Source organism: Mauremys reevesii, linkage group 4, assembly GCF_016161935.1.
Source record: "Mauremys reevesii isolate NIE-2019 linkage group 4, ASM1616193v1, whole genome shotgun sequence".
Lineage (NCBI taxonomy): Eukaryota > Metazoa > Chordata > Testudines > Geoemydidae > Mauremys > Mauremys reevesii.
This window is the reverse complement of record NC_052626.1, coordinates 149,941,754-149,947,377: the sequence shown is the minus strand read 5'-3', so window position 1 is coordinate 149,947,377 and position 5,624 is coordinate 149,941,754.

Genomic DNA, 5,624 nt, shown 5'->3' with positions numbered 1-5,624 from the left:
ACCGTGCCTCAGTTTCCCCACCTTGTGACAGTCTCGGTCTCAGCCCAGTTAAGCCCTGTCCCTGGGAACTCCCCCTGCTGCAGGTGTTACGTCCCCTGCGGGGCAGATCCCTGGGGTCAGGCCGAGCGGGCACCGTCTGGCCAGTTCTCCGACCCATCCCCCATCAGCACCCCAACCTCTCTGGGGCCCCCCCCTTGAGATGCACCTTAACCAGGGGGTCCGACCATGCCCCTCAGGGTGAGGTTTGCACTGGGCACTGCCTCTCCCAGGCCCACCTCGGCCGTGCCTGCGTCTCCCCAGTGCCCGTGTCCCAGGGCCCCCCGACCTCCCTCCCAGCTACCCCCCCGGACCCCCCTGGGCACTGAGCCCCCCCCAGAGGAGCAAGATCCGGGCTTTCGGTTTCGCTCTTTGGCAGTTACTGTCACAGGGTCCGGATCCAGTTTGAAAGAGACAGTTCACTTCCCAAGGGAATATTCCTTCCTCGGCGCCTGGTTACCGGCCGTCTTCTCTTCACCACGTGAACCTTTCAGGGGTCTCCCGGATGAAGATTCCCGGGGTCTCTGGGTAACCCCCCCCCCCATTACACCCATCCTCAGCAGAGGTTTCCCGGCGCCCTTTCCCCCCGTGCGGAGAGATTCTCCCAGCAGGGTGGTGACCTCCTCGGGTTGTACATCCCATGACGCCGGGGCCCACTTGGGAATCTAGGGGCCCTGTGAAATGGGCATCGTGGGGCCCTTCCCCATGGCCGGTCCTCTAGGCCCCCCTCTCCTCCGACTCCAGCTCCAGCTCCCATCTCTTCACAGACTGGGAAATCCCCCCCGTTGCTGGGGAACCGGGTCTGGTGCACCCCCTGCTACTCCCAGGCTCTCCAGCCATCCCGGAAGCCCCGTTGGGATCTGGCTCTCGCTCCTCGGCCCGGCTGGGAAATCCACTGCCCCGGGCGAGCCCCCCACGCCCAGCCCTCTCCCCTGCCCCGACTGGAGGGTCCCGTTTAGGGAACTGGTTCTAGGCCATTTCCTCGCAGGTTCCTTCCATTTCCTTGTTTTATCGCTGGCAGCCACTCGCTGCAAAGCACCTGCACTCGCAGCCAACTGTCTACAGGGCGCATGCGCCAGCCATCCTCTGCTGCCACGTGGTCACGGCCTCCCAGGCCCCGAGCTCGGTCCCTGGGAGGAGCCCCCTTCGGCGTGACAGCCCTCCACGAAGGGTCGTCCTCCGGCCCCGCTGCCTCCTGGAACCGCACCGGTCGGCTTTCTGCCCGCCCGTCCCTGCCACGGGTCCCCCGGGGAGTCACCGTGGGTAGTTCTGTGAAAACATCCACTCTCTGCGCAGCGCCAGTCGCCAAGCGACCCGAACGCTGGGAGTCGTTAGGAAAGGGCTAGAGAATAAGACAGAAAATATCCTATTGCCTCTGTATAAATCCATGGGACGCCCACAGCCCGAATCCTGCCTGCAGCTGGGCTCACCCCCTCTCAGAAACCATCTACTGGAACTGGGAACGTGGCTGTGACGAAGTGGGAATGTTCTTAATGTTTGCTCTGACTACTGGGTGGGTGCCTCAGTTTCCCCTCTGCCGTTCTCAAGTGTCTAGGTGGGGGGATCGGGGCTGTGGTTGGTGCAGAGCCCTAGAGGGCCGGGGTGATGGTGTCTGCACAGGGAATGGCCGACGCCCTGTCTCCTGGGCCCCTCCCCTGCCAGGTGCCAGCTGAAGATGTCGGAGAACAAAGCGATCAGGTGCCTCCTGGCCCGGGAACGAGACAAAGGGCAGAGGGGGGGCTGGAGAGTCTCAGTTTGGAGCTGGCTGGGGAGACGGGGGGAGCCCCAGGGCTGGGGTCTGAGCTCCCTGCCCCCCAAGATGGACCTGACTGAGGGGTCCTGTTGCCGGTACCCACAAGCTCTGGTTTGGCCTGTGTTCCTGTCGTCTAATAAACCTTCTGTGTCACTGGCCGGCTGAGAGTCCCGGGGAATCGCAGGACGTGGGGGGTGCAGGGTCCCGACTCCCCCACACGCCGTGACAGTGACATTGGCCATGGTCGGCAGACAGGACACCGGGCTGCATGCACCTCTGGCCTGACCCAGCCTGGCCGCTTTCCTGGATCACTTCTGGAGCCTTTCTGACAATGGGCGTCACGTCAGCGAACCTCCAGCCGCCGGGTGCAGGAGCTGATGGAAGCAGCGGTTACACGCCAGAGCTGCGAGCTCACATCTGAGAACTCGGGGGTGATACCAGCTGGGCCTGGTGACTTCCCGCTCTTTAGTTTATCAATTTGCTCCAAACCCTCCTCTCGTGACACCTCAAGCTCAGACCTGTCACCTCCCAATGACTCAGGTCTGGGAACTTCCCTCCCACCCTGAGCCGTGCAGACGGATGCAAAGAATTCACCGAGTTTCTCCGCAACGGCCTCAGCGCCCCCGAGTGCTCCCCGGCCCCTCGGCGTTCAGGCCCCGCTGGGTGTTTAGCAGCTGCTGAGGGACCTGCCGAACGCTGCTGTTGGGTTGTGTCTCCTCGGCGAGCTGCTCCTCAAACTCTCTTGTGGTCCTGCCTCGTTTTCCGTTCACACTTGACTCAGTCCATGTCCCGCCGGGAGTTTTCACTTCCACTTTCTAAAGGACTCAAACGGCCTCTTCCCCTCTGGCGTTTAGCCACAGAGGTAAGTTCTGGCCTCCATCCCCCACCCCTGCATCGCTCGCTCTCCCCCACCCTCGTTCACTGTCCCCAGGCTGGGGCAGGGAGTTTGGGGGCGGGAGGGGGAGGGGTGCAGGCTCTGGGAGGGGGGTTAGGTGTGGGAGTGGGGAGGGGTGCAGGCTCTGGGAGGTTGGTGCAGGAGGGGTTGGGGTGCTGGCTCTGGGTGGGGGTTTGGGGTGCAGGCTCTGGGAGGGGTTTGGGGGCAGGAGGGGAGAGGTGCAGGCTCTGGGAGGGGGTTTGGGGTGCAGGCTCTGGGAGGGGTTTGGGGTGCAGGCTATGGGAGGTTAGGTGCAGAGGGGAGAGGTGCAGGCTCTGGGAGGGGTTTGGTGCAGGAGGGGTTTGGGGTAGGAGGGTTTGGGGTGCAGGCTCTGGGAGGGGGGTTTGGGGGCAGGCGAGGGGAGAGGTGCAGGCTCTGGGAGGGGGTTTGGTGCAGGAGGGGGTTTGGGGTGCAGGCTCTGGGAGGTTTGGTGCAGGAGGGGTTTGGGGTGCAGGCTCTGGGAGGGGTTTGGGGGCAGGAGGGGTTTGGGGTGCAGGCTCTGGGAGGGGTTTGGGGGCAGGAGAGGGGAGGTGCAGGCTCTGGGAGGGGTTTGGGGTGCTGGCTCTGTGAGGGGGTTTGGTGCAGGAGGGGGTTTGGGGTGCAGGCTCTGGGAAGGGGTTTGGGGTGCAGGCTCTGGGAGGGGGTTTGGGGGCAGGAGAGGGGAGAGGTGCAGGCTCTGGGAGGGGGTTTGGTGCAGGAGGGGGTTTGGGGTGCAGGCTCTGGGAGGGGGGGTTGGGGGCAGGAGAGGGGAGAGGTGCAGGCTCTGGGAGGGGGTTTGGCCAATGGGAGCTGCGGAGTCGTTGCTCAGGGCGGGGGCAGCGTGCAGAGCCCCCCCCCTTCCCCCCAGGGTCTGCAGGGACGTGCTGGCCGCTTCCGGGAGCGGCGCGGAGCCGGGGCACTTAGGGACCTGCCTGGGCCCCGCTGCCCGTCGGAGTTTTAGCCAACGGGAGGCGCTGGGCGAGGGCGGGAGGAGTTGATCTGTGGGGTCCGCGCACCCCAGATCTGGCCCTGCCCTGACAGGCGTTTGTCCAACCTGCTCTTCAAAATCCCCAATGCTGGAAGTTCCCCCACAACCTCCCTGGGCAGCTTATTCCAGCGCTGACCCCCCCGGACAGGTCGCAAGTTTTTCCTAACGTCCGACCGGAACCGCCCCTGCTGCAGTTTAAGCCCATTGCCTCTTCCCCTGCCTCCGCGGTTACCGAGAACAATTCTTCTCCCTCCCGCTCGTAACAACCGTCTATGTACCCGAACCCTGTTCTCCCGGCCCCCCCAGGCCTCTCTTCTCCAGACTCAACACCCCCAGCTCCCCTCGCAGCTCCCGCTTTCTAGCCCTTCAATCATTTTTGTTGCTCTTCTCTGGACTCTCTCCAATTTCCCCACATCTTTGCTGAAACGTGGGGCCCAGCGCCGGCTCCTCCAGCTGACTCTGTATCACCGCGGGGTCGGGCGGAAGGACGTCCTGTGTCTGGCTTACAACACGCCTGCTGATACAGCCCGGAAGGACGGGCGCTGTTCTTGCAACAGCGTTCCGCTGTTGCCACATATTTAGCTTGCGGTCCACCCCGACCCCAAGGACCCTGCCCGCGGTTCTCCTTCCTAGGCACAGTCATTGCCCAGTGTGCGTGTGCGGCTGATTGTTCCTGCCTCAGTGGAGCACTTTGCATTTGTCCTCCTTGGATTTCAGCCTCTTTGCGTCGGACCATTTCTCCAGTTTGTCCAGAGCAGTTCGGCTCTTCATCCCCTCCTGCAGAGCACTCGCCGCCCCTCCCAGCTTGGGACCGTCCACAAGCGTTGTCAGTGGATCTCTGGGCCCTTATCGAGATCATCGCTGAAGACAGACCAGCCCCGGACCCAGAACCGACCCCTGCGGGACCCCACTCGATTCGCCCTTCCAGCAGGACGGTGAACCGCTGAGAACGACTCTCTGGGAGCGGTTTTCCAACCAGCTTTGCACCCGCAATGACAGACCGACACGCAGGCAGTCCCAGACCTTGGCGACCCTATAGCAATACCGAAGACCCTACAAAAACAAACCAGGCCACGGCTCCAGATTCCACAATAAGAAACCGGCACCCACAGGGAACCCAGCGGTAATGAGCTGGCACACACAGCCCCAGATATTGCAACAACAGACTAGGGAACCCTACAATAACACAGAAGATCCATATGACAATAAAGGCCCCACGCACTTGTGAGAGACACTATCCTAACAAAGCAGCATCTGTCAGTGCCCGACAACAGCCAAAACACACAACTCTGCCACTCCTAAGACCCTACAGAAACAAAGCCATATTTTCTATTGCTCCAATACTAAGGCCTGGCTGGGATTGGTCCAGCTTTGAGCAGGGGGTGGGACTAGATCCCTCCTGAGGTCCCTTCCAGCCCTGATAGTCTCTGCAGCACAGTCCTAGCATGTGTAAGACCCTACAATAACAAAACGACGCACAGAGAGGCCCTAGTATTCAAGCGCTCAGGAGAGACCCTACAAAACAAAATAGTTCTCACAAGAGACCCTACAATGACAAAGCAAACCAGGCACAAAAACCCTTGCTCTCATGAGACCCTACAGTAACAAGGCAGCCAACACAAGAGACCCTGCAAAAACCAAGCAACACACAGAGCCCTGCTTCTCCAGGAGACCCTACAAAAACAAACTGAGCCAAACAGCGCTGCTTCTCCCAAGAGACCCTACAAAAACAAACTGAGCCAAACAGCGCTGCTTCTCCCAAGAGACCCTACAAAAACAAAGTGACACACGCAACTCATAGCGTTCTTAAGACCCCACAGTAACAAATCAGCCCTGCCAGGAGGCCCTACAAAAACAAACAGACCCAAACAGCCCAGCCCCTCCCGAGAGACCACACCATAACAACCCAGCGCACAGGCACCATGTATGTATCC